This window comes from Martes martes (genome assembly GCF_963455335.1).
Source record: "Martes martes genome assembly, chromosome: 9".
Lineage (NCBI taxonomy): Eukaryota > Metazoa > Chordata > Mammalia > Carnivora > Mustelidae > Martes > Martes martes.
The window spans coordinates 66,467,720-66,484,959 of NC_137896.1; the positions used below are offsets into that span (position 1 = coordinate 66,467,720).

General features: G+C 36.3%; 1 protein-coding gene across 1 annotated transcript in view; it reads right to left on the reverse strand.

Moving 5' to 3' along the window:
• TSGA10 (testis specific 10) overlaps positions 1–17,240 on the reverse strand; it is a 126,021-nt gene that overhangs the window by 101,413 nt on the left and 7,368 nt on the right. The window contains exons 2-3 of the mRNA XM_080814887.1: positions 10,232–10,360; positions 429–644 (exon numbers count right to left, since the gene is read on the reverse strand). The gene's annotated coding sequence lies outside the window, so the exon portion shown is untranslated. The remainder of the gene's footprint in view (positions 1–428; positions 645–10,231; positions 10,361–17,240) is intronic.

A 17,240-nucleotide genomic window follows, 5' to 3' on the forward strand; every position in this document is an offset into this window, starting at 1 on the left:
TCCCTGCTGAGCAGAGAGCCCGATGCGGGGCTCGATCCCAGAACCCTGGGATCCTGACCCGAGCCGAAGGCAGAGGCTTTAACCCACTGAGCCACCCAGGCGCCCCTGAGCAAAACTTTTTAAAAGAAATAAAACGTGCAATACAATTTAATCCCTAAATATTTAAATGTAATGTCAAATCTAAAAAACTGTCAAATGATATAAATGTGAACGTCACTCTTTCCATTGCATTCAATAATTGCACGATGTTTAGAGTAGAATTAAAATCCTGATCCTAAAGTAGAAATAAAATCCTAACTAGAATTACTGCACTGATAATTTCGCAATATATAGAAATACTGAATCATTATTTTGTACAACTTGAGCTAATGCAATACTATATATCAGTTAGAACTCAATAAAAAATCCTATTGTGGTAAATGTAATACCTTTGCTTCTTCAAGTTCTTTGTCAGCGGTATCCACCACAAAATTTTTCTCTTTTTCTAGTTGCTCTGCTAGTTGGTCAATTTTAATCAATTCTTTACAAAGATGCTCATTGTGGCTGGTTAAATCATCTACTTGACTGCTTACCACCTCCTTACTATCCAAGAGCTTCCTAACATATTCTTCCAAGCCATGATTTGTCTGTTTGAGATCTTCAATCTGTTATAATTAGAAAGAAAATAAACATATTAAAATATTTCCTTTGCTTTCCTCTGAGGAGAACAAGCAGGCAACTGGAATCAGGAAAGGAGGTTTGCGTCCCTGGAAGGAGACCTAACTATATATATATTTTTCACTTTCTGAATTTTGTACCATGTGAATGTAATACCTGTCTGAAAAAACATATTAAATGAAAATTCCAAGGTTTGTAGCTACATCTTCCAAAACAATTTACAATGAATAAACTTAATTACTATTTCTTTTTAGCCAAAACTATTAAAAAATGGCCAAATATTTATATCTACACAAAAGAAACCAGTCTTGAAATTACTTAATTTTAATACCAATTAGATGTTCTTCAGAATTAAATTTCTAATTTTTGTTACCAAAATATGTTAACTCAAAAAAAAAAGTTCTTTTGAACATATCAATAACTTACTTGACTAAGCTAAATACCAAATAAATCAAGTACTTGCTGACTAATGTGGAGGACCACAGCTTTCCTTCCCAGCCCACTATCAAAACATCAACAGATGAAGAAAGGGGCCTTTTCTATTACGGAGGTATCCAAATGCCTTTAAAGGAAAAAAAATATATATATATTAGACCCATTGAAAATGACTATATGTCAGGATATATGGTAAATTATTTAAATAAAGTTTCCTTTTTTGCCATGGCCTCAAGAAATTTTAAAGCCTACCTGCAATTCACTTCTAGCAACTAGCACAGAACCTGTGTGCAATCATCTCCTGTCTGCTCTTCTTGTCCCATGCTTTCATTAAGTTTATTTTCCCCATTCTTATTACCTAAGTTATTTTTATTACTTGTATCTTTTTTAAAACTATAGGATGTGGGATAAACACACATAAACTTCAATTTATCTATCCATATGTCTTTTTATCTTTGTTCATGGCTTCTACAGTGCTATATTTCTGAGCAATAAGGACACACTAAAAACGTTTGCTAACTTTCCACTGCACCAGGAGAGGTTAAATGCTTATCCTCTCTGTGCCACCAGAAAGCCTCTTACACAATTTAATCTTGGTATCTGATAACATATATTATTGTTTACTTCCCTGTCCCTTCCACTAAATTCTAAGCAACTTTAAAGGGATTGTCTCTAACTTCAGTATTAACACACCTCTAACTTCTATATCATTTACTATATATCTAACATATAATCTCAAATTTTTTAAATGAAATAAAACTAATAAATTATAAATTAAACACTCACTCTCCTCACCTCTAACATCAAGCCATACACTTTTACTAAATTCCAAGACACAACTACTTTAGAAGAGGCAGTTTCAAGTGGTAAAAAGGATGTAGGCTTTGGAATTAGGCAGACTAGCTCAAGTCCTATTGTAGTTCTTTAATCAGTTACTAAATCCTGACAATTTATCATATTTTCTTGATCCTAAGGGATGCATCTGACTTCAGGAAAAATAAATGGAAGCCTCTGGACTTTCATCTGCTAAATGGAGAGAATACCTACAATTTTCAGGATTGTAGTCAAGTATAACAAGTATAAAAGTTCAAGTAAAATTTCTGGAATATGACAGGTACTCAAAAAGTAGCTTTAAAAAAAAAACCTTTTTATTTTGAAATAACCAAAGGAGTCACAGGAAGTTACAAAGTGTACAAAAGGATTTCTTTGGCCCTTAACCCACTTTTCCCAATAGTTCCATCCTCAATAATTATAATACAATATCAAACTCAGAGATTTGACATTGGTACAATGCAATCCCATGTAGAGTCAGCATCTCGGTAAGACATAGAATTATTCCATTACCACAAAGATTGCACTCCTGTTACCCCTTTATAGTCACATCTTCTCCCCTCCCCATCCTTAACTCTTAGCAGCCACTAATCTCTATAATTTTGTCCTTTCAGTAATGTTATATAAGTAAAATCATGTGATAAAGATCATAGTATGTGATCTTTTGACACTGTCTTTTTCACTGAGCACAATGTCGTTGAGATCTATCCAAGTTACATGAATGCATTGTTCATTCTTTTTTGTTGCTAATATTCCATAGTATGGATTAACAGTTTGTTTAGTCATTACTGATTAAGGGAAATTGTAGTTATTTCCAGTCTTTATGACAAATAAAGCTGTTATGAACAATCACATACAGGTATTTGAGTGGACATAAGTTTTCATTTCTCTGGCATACCTGGGAGTGCAATTGCTGGGCTGTATGATAAATATATCTTTAGTTTATAAAGAACAAAACTATTTTCCAGAGTGGTTGTACCATTTTCCATTCCTACCAGGAATGTATGAGTGATCTCCTCATCCTTGCCTGCACTGGGTATTGTCACTATTTTCAATCCTAACTGTTCTTATAGGCATGCATTACTGTTTCATCTTGGTCTAAATCTGCATTTCCCTGATGTTTAGAAAGGACAAACTTCTTTTTATGTGCTTATCAACATATATCCTTCTATGAAATATCTCTTCACATCTTTTGCTCATTTTCTAATTGGATTGTTCCTTTTTAGTGCTGATTTTTAAGAATTCTTCATGTATCTTACATATGATTCTTCTGGAAGAAATATGGTTTGTAGCTTGTTTTGTCATCCTGTTAGATGAATTTTTCAAAGCAAAAGATTTAAATTTTGATGAAGTCCAAATTATCAATTTTTCTTTTATCAATCATGCTTTTGGTGTCACACCTAAGAACTCTTCACCAAGCCCAAGGTCCTGAAGATTTTCTATATTACCCTAAAAAGTTTCCAGTTTTATGTTTTACATTTAAATTTATGATCCATTTGGAATTAATTTTTTGTGTTAAGGTGTGAGGTTTAGGTCTAGATTCATTTTCAATTGTTTCAGCACCATTTGTTGAAAAGACTACCTTTCCTGCATTAAACTGCATTTGCACTTCTGTCAAAAGCCTTTTGGTTTTCCTTGTGTAAGGGTATTTCTGGATTCTCTATTCTGTATCATTGATCTGTTTCTATCTCTTTAGTGATACCAGTCTTAACTACTGTAGTTATATAATAAGCTTCAAAACCAAAGAGAATGACTCTTCCCACTTTATTATTCTTTTCAAAATTGTTTTTGTTGGGGTTTTGATGAGAACTGCATTAAATGTATACTGATTTGGAGAGAACTGACATCTTTACTATGTTGAGGCTTCCAATCCATAAACATGACGTCGCTCCATTTGTTTAGACCTTCTTTGGTTTTTCATTAGCATGTTGTAGTTTTCAGATTATAAGTTCATACTTCAAATATCTAAGGATTCCATTTTTTATTTGAGTAATTGTAAATGATATTGCATTTTCTGATTTCCGCATGTTAATTGCTAATATACAGAAAATGAACATGTATTGTGACCTTGATGAACTCATTTGCTAGTTCTAGTTTTGTACTGCAGATTTTATGAGATTTTCTAGGTAGAGGATCACGTCATCTATGATCAGGGACGACAGTTTTATTTCTTCATCTCCAGTTTGTATGCCTTTCAACCTTTCAACCTACATGTATAGTTATATTTGAAGTGAATTTCTTACAGATAGTGTAAGGCTAGATCAGGTTTTTTAAATCCAGTCTACTAGTTTCTGTCTTTTAATTGTTAGACTGTATATTAAGACTCAAGCGTGAGTCAACTATACTTCAATTTAAAAAAACATTCAAGTGTGACTCCTTTTTGGTCGTTTGTTTTGTTTTTTGTTTTGTTTTTTCCTGCCTTCCTGTGGGTTACTTGAACTTTTTTTTAAAATTCCATTTTGAATTACTTATAGAGTTTTTGAGAAATCTCTTTGCATGGCTTTTTAGTGGTTGCTCAAAGTGTAATTTATTTGTAACTTAGCACAGCATACATTTTACCAGTTCAAGTGTAGAAAACTTACTTCCCTTTATACCCCTTATATCCCTTTACCCTCCTCTACTAATAAAATAATTATCTTAAATATTTCATCTACATCCATTGAGAATTACATTTGACAGACACAATTTAGAAAACAACAAAAAAGGAAACTGTATTGCATTTAGCCATATCCTTCTTTGTCTTTCTTTCCTATTCTTCCAAGTTTCTTTTATCACTTCCTTTCTAGTTAGAGAAATTCCTTTAGCTATTCTTGTAGGATAGTATCTTAGTTTTCTTCATCTGAGAATGCCTTAATTTTCCATTAATTTCTGAAGGATACTTTCACTGAATACAGAATACTGTATAAAAATGTTTTCACCTCTTTCCAACCTCCACGTTTTCAGATCTGCTGTTATTTGAATTGGTGCTCACCTATAAGTAATGAACTGTTATTTTCAGGATTACTTTTTTTTGTCTTTAGTTCTCACAAGTTTGAATACAAGGTGTCTTGGCATGGGTTTCTTTGAGAGATTCCTGGTAGGTGTTCACTTACCTTCTTTAATCCATATTAAGTCTTTTGCCAAATTTGGAGAATATTTAGCCTTCCCACTTTATTTTCGGCTTCCCACTTTATTTTCTTCTGCTTATGGCCTATTACACATCACCTGTTGGTTTTGTTTTCATTCTGTCTTTTCTGTGTCCTAATTTTGTTTCTGAAAATTCAGTTCAACTATTATTTTAGAATATACTGTATGCCAGGCAGTATTCCATTCCATTAATGCTCTGAATATTTTTTCAGTCCGATCCTCTCTTAACTTTCTTTCTGGGATTCCAGTGATCTAAATATTAGAACTTTTGTTATAGTCCCACCTGTCCTGAGTCTCTCTTCACACTTTTTCAATCCATTTTCTCTTTGTTCAGATTAGATTATTTCCATTTTCTATTCTCATGTTCACCAACTCATTCCTATCTCCTTTCCATCCTGTTGTTTGAGAGCGCTGAGTTTTTAATTTCAGTTACTGTATTTTTTTAAATTTTCATTGTGGTAAAACATACATAAAACTTACCATTTTAACCACTCCTAAGTGTGCGATTTGGTGGCAGTAAGTACATCCACAATGTTTTGGAACCATCCCACATCCATTTCCAGAATTTTTTTTAATTATCCCAAAATCTGTACCCACCAAACAATAACTCTCTATGAATTTGCCTATTCTAGGTACTTCATATAAGTGGAATCACATACTTGTCCCTCTGTGCCTGGCTTATTTCATTTAGCATAATGTTTTCAAGTCTTACCCATGTTGCAATATTGCATCAGAATTTCAGTCTTTTAAAGGCTGAATAATATTCCATTGTATGTACTCACCACATCTTGTTATGCATCTATTGACAGACAGCTAGGTTGCTTCCACCTTTTGGTCATTGAAAATCATGCTGCTATGAACGTCAGTGTACAAGTATCTGAATTCCTATTTTTAATCTTTTGGGGCTATATCTAGGAATGGAATAGCTGGATCATGTGGTAATTCTATATTTAACTTTTACAGGAACTGCTAAACTTTTTCCACCATGGCTGCACCATTTTATATTACCACTAACAATGCACAAGGGCTCCAGCTGTTCTACAACGTCACATGCACTTGTTATTTTGTTTTGATAACAGCAATCCTAAAAGGTATGAAGTGATACCATATTGTGGTTTTGACTTGCATTTTTTCAATGGATCATGATGTTAACCATCTTTTCATGTGCTTACTTGCCATTTGTATATCTTTGGAAAAACATCTATTCAAGTCCTTTGCCCACTTTTGAATTGGGTTGTTTTGTTTTTTGATTATTGAGTTGTAAAGTTCTTTATATATTCTCGATATTAATCCCTTATCAGATATATGATTTAGAAATATTTTCTCCCATACATTTTTAATAGACTTTATTTTTTTTGAAGTTTTATTTAATTATTTGAGAGAGAGAGAGAGACACACACACACACACACACACACACACACACATATGCAGGGGGCGGGGGAGGGAGAAGCAGTCTCCAGTCTGAGCAGGGAGCCAGATGTGTGGCTTGATCCCAGGTCCCCAGGATCATGACCTGAGCTGAAGGCAGATGCTTAACCGCATGAGCCACCAAGATGCCCTTACACATTTTTCTTTTAGAGTAGTTTTAGGCTTACAGAAAAGTTAATCAGGAAATACAGAGAGTTCCCATATACTCCTTCTCCCCATAAGACACAGTTTCCCATCTTATTTATGAATATTGACACATTAAATAAAGTCCAGAGTTTATATTAGGGTTTACTCTTTGCGTTGTAGATTCTACAGGTTTTGACAAATGCTTAGTGACATGTATCTACCACCACTGTATCATACAGAATAGCTTCACTTCCCTAAAAAAAACCTGTGCTCCATTCACCCTTCCCACCCTTTCTTCCTTCAAATTCCTGGCAATCAGTATCTTTCTAATATCTCCATGTTTTATCTTTTCCAGAAGGTCAAATAGTTGGAATCATGGAGTATGTAATTTTTTTGGTTAGCTTTTCTCACCTAGCAATTTGCTTTCAAGTTTCCTTCATGTCTTTTTGTGACTTGACAGCTCATTTCTTTTTATCAATGAATGATATTCTATTGTACAGATATACCACAATTTGTTTATCTATTTACCTACTGAAGAACATCTTGGTTGCTTCCAAAATTTTCACTTGGTTCTTCTTTATATCTTTTATTTCTTTGATGAGATTTTCTAGCTTTGTGCTTGTTTCAAACATGGTCAGAACTGCTTGAAGCATGTATATGATAACGGATCTAAAATCCTTGTGAGATAGTCTCTAATTCACCTCTGTGTTGGCATCTTCTGGTTGTCTTTTCTCATTAAGGTTGAGATATTCCTGATTTTTGAGATAAGAAGTGATTTTTTTCATTGAGATCTGCTCTCGTGTTTTAGTAGGCTTCTTCTCACACTTCTTGTGACTTTAGTTCCAGCTAATAAATGGGGATGCTACCTCTTATTGCCAGGTGAGGGTGGAAGTCCAATTTCTCTACTGTGCCTCTGTTGATACCTGGGGAGGACTGGTGTTCTTGTTACTGTTAGGCAGGGCTGGGAGTTCAGGGTCCCCACCAGGACTCTGCTGATACCACCACAGTAAGGAAGAATACAGGTACTTTGTTATTGTTCCCATGTGTCCTCCACCAACTCTGTGGGTGGGTAGACTTGTTACTGCTAGAAGGTAGTAAAAATCCTGAAACTGCATGTGGTCCCCTCCGAAACCACATCAACAAAAAGGAAAGAGGAAACCTGTTACTCTCGGTGAGGGTGGATATCTAGGCTCCTGATGTGGTCTTTGCTGACACTAGGCGGTTGTAGGGGATACTTACTGCCTAGTAGACAATATAGTCTTGGCTCCCCAGCTTGCCTTTTTGATATCACCTTGGTGGGATGTGGGGGCTTGGAGGGTGAGCCATGAGGTATGGCTGGGACTCCCTGTCACAGCTTGACAAGGATGGAAGTCTAGGCTCTTTACTCAGATTTTTCCAGCAGGAATGAGGCTACGTTTTTTTTTTTTCATGGTGTTTGAACAGGTAGTTACTGCCCCCAAACAGTCTTCATTAGAAACAGATCCATAAATACAGAGAACAAAATGATGGTTGCTAGAGGGGAGGAAGATGAGAAAGTGGGTGAAGGGGAGTGAGAGGTATAGGCTTCCAGTTATGGGATAAGTTAGTCATAAGGATGAAGGGTAAAATGTAGGGAATTTAGTCAATAGTATTATAATAGCACTGTATGGTGACAGATGGCAACTATACTTGTGGTGAGCCGAGCATGAAGTATAGAGTTGTCAAATCACTATGCTGTATATCTGAAAGTAATGTAATACTATGTGTCAACTATAATTTAATTAAAAAAATTAAAAATTAAAAAATAATTAGGAGAGAAAAAAGAGGAACTTCACCAGGGAAAATCCCAGAAGATAATACTTTAAGCAAGGGATCCAAATAAAGATCATTAGCAATGGGACAAATTGAAATTGTGTGCTATTTGATAGGAGGCAATGAAAAGAACCCACCATCACTTCTGTGATATTCCTGTCTGTATTCATTTTGTATCTTAAGCCAACAATTATGTGACAGTTTCCTGGTATCAGGGATCTGAAGTGGCTTAATTTGGTGATTTTGGTTTAAGGTCTCTCACTAGATCAAAGGAGTCAGTCAGGGTGACTGTCACCATAAGAAGGTTTAAGTGGGGCTACAGAATCTACTTCCAAACTCACCCAACATACTTGGTAGACCTCAGTTTCTCACTGGATATTGGCTGTTTCAGTTCCTTTCCAGGTGGGCCTATCTATAGAGCTGCTCACAACATGGAAACTTGCTTCCTATAGAGCAAGTGATCCAAGAGATCACTTTATAACTTAAACACTTCTGCTCTATGCTCTTGATCACAAAGATCAATTCTCGTACCATGTGCAAGGAGACTGTATTAGAGTGGGAATAAAGGAGGTGGGCCAATTTGAAGGCTGGTTTCCACACAGCCAAAGGTTCATAACATAAAGATGATCATAACAAACCCAAATCAATAGCCATTCTACAAAATAATTGGCCTGTATTCTTCAAAGTGTTGTGGTCATGAAAATCAAGGAAGAATGTTCCTGAATGAAGAAGATAAAGGGACACAATAGCTAAATGCAATGTGTGATGCTGGATCTCTTTGTTATTGAGGACATTATGGGACAACTGGAAAAAACTTGAATGGGGTCAGAGGATTAGCTGGCAGCAATGTATTCAAGTTCATTTCCTGATTTTTACCAGGTTGTATGTGATCTTGTAGCAGAGTGTTCTTATTTATAGGAAAGACCCACTCAAATGTTAGGGATATCAGGACATCAGGTCTGCAACTTACTCTCAAATGGTTTGGGATTGTGGGGGGGATATTCTGTGTTCTGTAACTGCAACTTTTAGAGAAGTTTGAGATTGTTTCCAGATTAAAAATATATATAAACTATAAAGACCCGGGACAGAAAAAAAGGTGGTCTACATTGCTGGACTGCTCCCTTCCTAGTCCTTTTTTTGTCTGCATCCATTCTAGATGCCAGTTTTTCTAGCAGTGAGATACATGGAGCAAAAGGAAAACCCAGAAATTCACTAACATGTCAATTATTGTATGCTGAGGTCCCTAGCCAGTCTTCCTGCTCCTGCCCACCTTTCAGAATGTCCTTATGTTTGTTTTATAACAAAATGTTCAGCATTTTTAGTTGTACTAAGTGGGACAAATAGGGTAAAGTAAGTCTACTCCGTCTTCCTAAAAGAGGAAGTTTCTTTTAATAGCCTTTATTAGTAGCCTTACCACAGATCAGGTACCAGGAAAACAAATATCAAACCTGGAACTGGGTTCCAGAGAACTGGGTTCAAATCCTAGCTAACTTGGGAGTCCAGACAAATGCTACCTAGCTCTGTCACTTGTTAGTCAAATATAATTCTATAGCCTCTTGGAATTTTAGCTTCCATGTCTGTAAAATGGAAATCACAGCACTATTTCACAAGGTTGGAATTAAATAAGATTATGTATGTAAAAGCAATGGACACAACACTTCCACATAGTTTGCACTCATATATATCTGAATCTTCGTGTATCAAAATGATTAGGATATAAATGGAATGATTTTAGACCCATAAAATTCCAAGGAGCACTGAATTAGTATTTATTCTCCATTTTCTTGTTTTAAAATAGGCCCTCATCTCAAATTAATTCAGGGAAATAAATGTAACCTGTAATTTCAGCGCAGAGATGAATTTATCTTGATTTCTCACTTCTTGTTCTAGCTGCAGAGTATTCTGGTATTTTTCAGCTTCAGAATCTGGAGCCCCTAGACCAAAATCATGTTCTTTGGTGGTAACCTAGTGGAAAAAAACGGGAATGATACAGAGGCATTCAGTTTAAAACAGTTTTGTGATTTTTCACAACTGTCAATGATACTTGGAAATTAACAATATTCTTAGATACACAATTATTTTTAACTGTCTCACCAGCTAAGAGGATATTCATCAAATTTTACTTTCTTAAAATCCCATGTTATGAAACTTTTTCTGTGTTTTCCAAATATAAAACTACAATATTCAACGTGCTTTTCAAAAAAAAAAAAACATATCCCATCCTATCCCATTTGTAACCACCGTTCTAAGGAAATATGGGTCATCAGTAAATAATGCAGGCTACTTCTAAGCCTGTGTTAACCAATATAATAGCTACTAGCTACCTATTTATTGCTGCTTTTGTACATTAACAAAAAGGTTTGCTACCCATACCACAAAGGGCTAACGCCCCTAATACAGAAATAACTCGTATAAATAAAAAAGGAGATGAAATACCCTAATAGAAAAAGTGGCAAAGAACATGGATATTTCATAGAAATGGCTTTTAAACAGATTTGCTTTTAAACAGCAATAAATAGGTAGCTACTAGCTACCTTTTATTTTTTTTTTAAAGATTTTATTTATTTGACAGATAGAGATCACAAGTAGGCAGAGAGGTAGGCAGAGAGAGAGGAAGGGAAGCAGGCTCCCCACTGAGCAGAGAGCCCGATGCAGGGCTTGATCCCAGGACCCTGAGATCATGACCTGAGCCCAAGGCAGAGGCTTTAACCCACTGAGCCACCCAGGTGCCCTTAGAAATGGCTTTTAAACAGATTTAAACAATCTCACAAATTAAAACGACACTGAGATACCATTTTTTAACCTCACACTGGCAAAGATCAGGAAGTTGGATATATAATTTAACATTCTTATACATCACTGATGGCAGCGTAAATTGATACAATATTTCTGGAGAACAGCTGTGCAAAATCTAGCAACATTACAAATGCACAAAGCTACAAATAATTCCAATTTTAGGAAATTTTCTTAAATACGTATTTGCACATGTGCAAAATAATAACGTTAAAATATTTTTCACTTTAGAGTACTATACATACTACCCCATACTGTGCTTTTTTATATAACAATGTATCTCAGAAATTATATAATTTAGGAAAATAATTTGTTCTTTCCCTGAATCAAGGCTGCCTGCTGTTATGTTAAGGAAGAGAGAATTTGCTATAAGAATCCTAGATCTCTCCTGGCAACACAGATGCTATTCAACAAAAACTAGCATTTGGGAAATTATAGGATCAGGATGTCCCAGTCATTGACTTTCTATTACACCCTGTACAACCCACTACTTAGCAGTCTGACAGGCTTATTTTCTTTTGCCCTCCCTTAAACCAGACATAAATCTGCTTTTCAGTTCTTCATTTCAGCATTTATTGCCTCACCTGGAATTTCAGCACTGTCTCACAGAGTATTTCTAACTTATGAATCATTTAGGCCTATATAGGTTAGGCCAAAATCCTAAGTATCTTTTTTTTACATAGTTTCTGTTGAAAAATGTGTTCCTTTATGCTAACTGAATATTAAAAAAAGTATTCTTACTTATAATACCAGATTCAGTATTCTTACTTAGATTACCAGATTCAGACTATACACTATAATAGCACTTTTCAAATCTTCCTGAACATATGAGTCACTTGTGAATTTTCTTATTTACAGTAGGACTGAAATACAGCATTTCTAAAAATGCTGCTCAGTAATTCCTTATTTGGCTAGTACAGAGACCACTTTGAATAGCAAGGATCTCTTCAGTTAAAGTTGTAACCTGCCACGCATTCAGAGTTCTTCATAATTTGGTCAACTCCCACTTCTCCAAACTTATCTCCTAGTTGATACCTCCAAGAATACCTCTATAAAAGACAAACTATTCTCCATATTCTTTATACATACATTCATATTATCATTATAAATATACAGTAACTTTTGCTCATGAGCCTTGCTCTTTTCTCCGTTTAAAGACACTTTCGAGGCTCAGCCTGAATTCCATATTCTCTTAGGATGTGTTCTCAATATTCTCCATCAAATAGTGATCACTTCTTCATTGAGACTTCTGTATGTGTTGGTTACAGAATAAACTGTGTAGCTCTTTTTTTCTTCCAGATAGGTCTTCCTCACACAATTATTAGAATATATTTCTTGGGGCGCCTGGGTGGCTCAGTGGGTTAAAGCCTCTGCTTTCAGCTCAGGTCATGATCCCAGGGTCCTGGGATCAAGCCCCACATCGGGCTCTCTGCTCAGCAGGGGAGCCTGCTTCCTCCTCTCTCTCTGCCTGCCTCTCTGCCTACTTGTGATCTCTGTCTGTCAAATAAATAAATAAATAAAATCTTAAAAAAAAAAAAAAGAATATATTTCTTATTGTGTTATGTTAGTCACCATACAGTACTTCAATAGTTTTTTTTTTTTAAAGATTTTATTTATTTATTTGACAGACAGAGATCACAAGTAGGCAGAGAGGCAGGCAGAGAGAGAGGGGAAAGCAGGCTCCCCGCTGAGCAGAGAGCCCGATGTGGGGCTCAATACCAGGACCCTGGGATCATGACCCACGCTGAAGGCAGAGACTTAACCCACTGAGCCACCCAGGTGCCCCCTTCATTAGTTTTTGATGATGTGTTCCATGACTCATTGTTTGCATATAACACCCAGTGCTCATTGCAATACATACCCTCCTTAATACCCATCACCAGGCTAACACATCCCCCTGTCCACCTCCCCTCTGAAACCCTCACTTTGTTTCCCAGAGTCTCTCATGGTTCATCTCCTCCTCTGATCTCCCCACCTTCATTTTCCCTTCCTTCTCCTAATGTCCTCCATGTTATTCCTTATGTTCCACATATAAGTGAAACCACATAATTGTCTTTCTCTGCTTGACTTATTTCACTTAGCATAACCCCTTCCAGTTCCATCCATGTTGAGGCAAATGGTGGGTATTCATCCTTTCTGATGGCTGAGTAATATTCCATTGTACATATGGACCGCATCTTCTTTATCCACTCACCTATTGAAGGGCATCTCATCTCCTCCCAGTTTGGCTATTGTGGATATTGCTGCTATGAACCAATGGGGTGCGTGTGCCCCTTCAGATCACTACATTTCTATCTTTGGGGTAAATACCCAGGAGTGTGATGCTGGATCATAGGGTAACTCTATTTTTAATGTTTTGAGGAACCTCCACACGGTTGTCCAAAGTGGCTGTACCAACTTGCATTCCTACCAACAGTGTAACAGGGTTACCCTTTCTCCACATCCTCATCAACATTTGCTATTTCCTGCCTTGTTAATTTTTGCCATTCTAACTGGTGTAAGATGGTATTTCAGTGTGATTTTGATTTTGATTTCCCTGGTGGCTAATGATGCTAAACATGTTTTCATGTGTCATTTAGCCATGTGTCTGTCTTCTTTGGAGAAGTGTCTGTTCATGTCTTTTGCCCCTTTTTTCCACTTGATTATTTGTTTTTTGGATGTTGAATTTGAGAAGTTCTTTATAGATCTTGGATACCAGCCCTTTATCTGTAGTGTCATTTGGAAATATCTTCTCCTATTCCATGGGTTGCCTCTTTGTTTTGTTGATTATTTCCTCTGCTATGCAGAAGGTTTTTATCTTGCTTAAGTCCCAAAAGTTCATTTTTGCTTTTGTTTACCTTGCCTTTGGAAACGTGTCTTGAAAGAAGTTGCTGTGGCTGATGTCGAAGAGGTTACTGCCTATGTTCTCCTCTAGGATTTTGATGGATTCCCATCTCACATTGAGGTCTTTCATCCATTTAGAGTTTATCTCTGTGTATGGTGGGAGAGAACGGTCAAGTTTCATTCTTCTGTATATAGCTGTCCAATTTTCCCAGTACCATTTATTGAAGAGACTGTCTTTTTTCCATTGGATATTCTTTCCTGCTTTGTCGAAGATTAGTTGACCATAGAGTTGAGGGTCCATACCTGGGCTCTCTATTCTGTTCCATTTATCTATGTGTCTTTTTGTGCCAGTACCATACTGTCTTGGTGATCACAGCTTTGTAATATAGCTTGAAATAAGGCAATGTGATGCAATCAGCTTTGTTTTTCTTTTTCAACATTTCCTTGGTGATTTGGGGTCTTTTCTGGTGCCATACAAATTTTAGAACTTTCTGTTCCAACTCTTTGAAAAATGCCATTGGTATTTTGGTCAGGATGGAGATGAAAGTGTAGATTGCTCTGGACAGCATAGACATTTTAACAATATTAGTTCTTCCAGTCCATGAGCATGGAACGTTTTCCCATCTTTTTGTGTTTTCTTCAATTTCTTTCCTAAGTGTTCCATAGTTTCTAGATCCTTTACATCTTTTGTTAGGTTTATTCCAAGGTATATTATGGTTTTATTGTTATTATGTTGCTATTGTAAATGGAATCGATTCCCTAATTTCTCTTTCTACAGTTACATCATTAGTGTATAGAAAAGCAACTGATTTCTGTGCACTGATTTTGTATCCTGCCATGTTACTGAATTGCCATATGAGTTCTAGTAATTTGGGGGTGGAGTCTTTTTGGCTTTTTCACATAAAGTATCATGTCATCTGCAAAGAGAGAGAGTTTTACTTCTCTTTGCCAATCTGGATACCTTTCATTTCTTTTTGTTGTCTGATTGCTAATGTTAGGACTTCTAGCATTATGTTGAACAATAGTGGTGAGAGTGGGCATCCTTGTCATGTTCCTGATCTTAAGGGAAAAGCCGATATTTGCTGTGGGCTTTTCATAGATGGTTTTTAAGAAATTGAGGACTGTTCCCTCTATCCCTACACTCTGAAGAGTTTTAATCAGGAAAGGATGCTATATTTTGTCAAATGTTTTTTCTGCATCAAATGAGAGGATCGTGTGGTTCTTGTCTTTTCTTTTATTAATGTGTTCTATCACACTGATTGGTTTGGGACTGTTGCACCACCCTTGCATCCCAGGAATAAATCCCACCTGGTTCTGATGGACAATCCTTTTAATGTACTGTTGGATCCAATTGGTTAGGATCTTGTTGAGAATTCTGGCATCCATATTCATCAGGACTATTGGTCTGTAATTCTCCTTTTTGATAGGGTCTTTGCCTGTTTTGGGGGTTAAGGTAATGCTGGCCTCATAGACTGACTCTGGAAGTTTTCCTTCTGTTTCTATTTTTTGAAACAACTTTAGGAGAATAGGTATTATTTCTTCTTTAAATGTTTGGTAGAATTCCCCTGGGAATTCATTAGGCCCTGGACTTGTTTTTTTTTGGGGAGGGGGGTGTTGATCATTGCTTCAATTTCATTACTGGTTATTGGGCTATGCAGACTGCCAATTTCTTCCTGATTCAGTCTTGATAGTTTCTAGGTTTTCAGGAAGGCATCCATTTCTTCCATGTTGCTTAATTTATTGGCATATAGTTGTTGATAATAATTTCTAATAATTGTTTTTATTTCCTTGGTGTTAGTCATGATCTCTCCCCTTTCATTCATAATTTTATTAATTTGGGTCCTTTCTCATTTCTTTTGGATAAATCTGGCCAGTGGTTTATCAGTCTTATTAATTCTTTCAAAGAACCAGCTTCTAGTTTCGTTGACCTGCTCTGCCATATTTCTGTTCTCTAATTCTTTGATCTCTTCTCTAATCTTAATATTTCTCTTCTCCTGCTTGGCTTAGGCTTTATTTGTTGTTCTTTCTCCAGTTCTTTAAGGTGTAAAGTTAGCTTGTGTATTTGAGATTTTTCTATTTCTTTGAGTGAGGCTTGGATGGCTACCTATTTCCTTCTTAGGGCCGCCTTTGCCATATCCCATAGGTTCTGGACTGAAGTGTTTTCATTCTCATTGGTTTCCATGAATTGTTTAAGTTCTTCTTTAATTTCCTGGTTGACCCAAACATTCTTAAGCAGGATGGTCTTTAGCTGCCAAGTGTTTGAACTCCTTCCAAATTTTTTCTTGTGATTGAGTTCTAGTTTCAAAGTATTGTGGTCTAAGAATATGCAGGGAATAACCTCAAATCCTTTGGTATCGCTTCTGACCTGATTTGTGACCCAGTATGTGGTCTATTCTGGAGATAGTTCCATGTGTGTTTGAGAAGAATGAGTATTCTGTTGTTTTAGGGTGTATATATCTATATCTATATATATCTATGAAGTCCATCTGGTCCAGTGTATCATTCAAAGCTCTTGTTTCTTTGTTGATCTTCTGCTTTGATGATCTGTGTATTGCTGAGAGTGGAATGTTGAGGTCTCTCACTATTAAAGTATTATTACCAATGATTATTTTGGTTAACAGTTGTCTTATGTAGTTGGCTGCTCCCATGTTGGGGGCATAGATATTTACAATTGTTAGATATTCTTGTTGGACAGATCATTTAAGAATCATAGTGTTCTTCTGTATCTCTTGCTGCAGTCTTTAGCTTAAAATCTAATTTGTCTGATATGAGAACTGCTACCCCAGCTTTCTTTTGAGGTCTGTTGACATGTAAAATGGTTCTCTATCCCTTCACTTTCAGTCTGGATGGATCTTTAGATTCAAAATGAGTCTCAGATGCCTGGGTGGCTCAGTGGGTTAAGCCGTTGCCTTCGGCTCAGGTCATGATCTCAGGGTCCTGGGATCGAGTCCTGCATCGGGCTCTCTGCTCAGCAGGGAGCCTGCTTCCCCCCACCCCCTCTGCCTGCCTCTCTGCCTACTTGAAATCTCTGTCAAATAAATAAACAAAATCTTTAAAATGAAAAAAATATATATCTTATAGATTCAAAATGAGTCTCTTGTAGACAGCATATGGATGGAATACATCTTTTTATCCAACCTACAACTCTGTGCCATTTCATGGGAGCATTTAGGCCCTTCACGGTGAGAGTATTATTGACAGATAAGATTTTATTGCCATGATGTTGCCT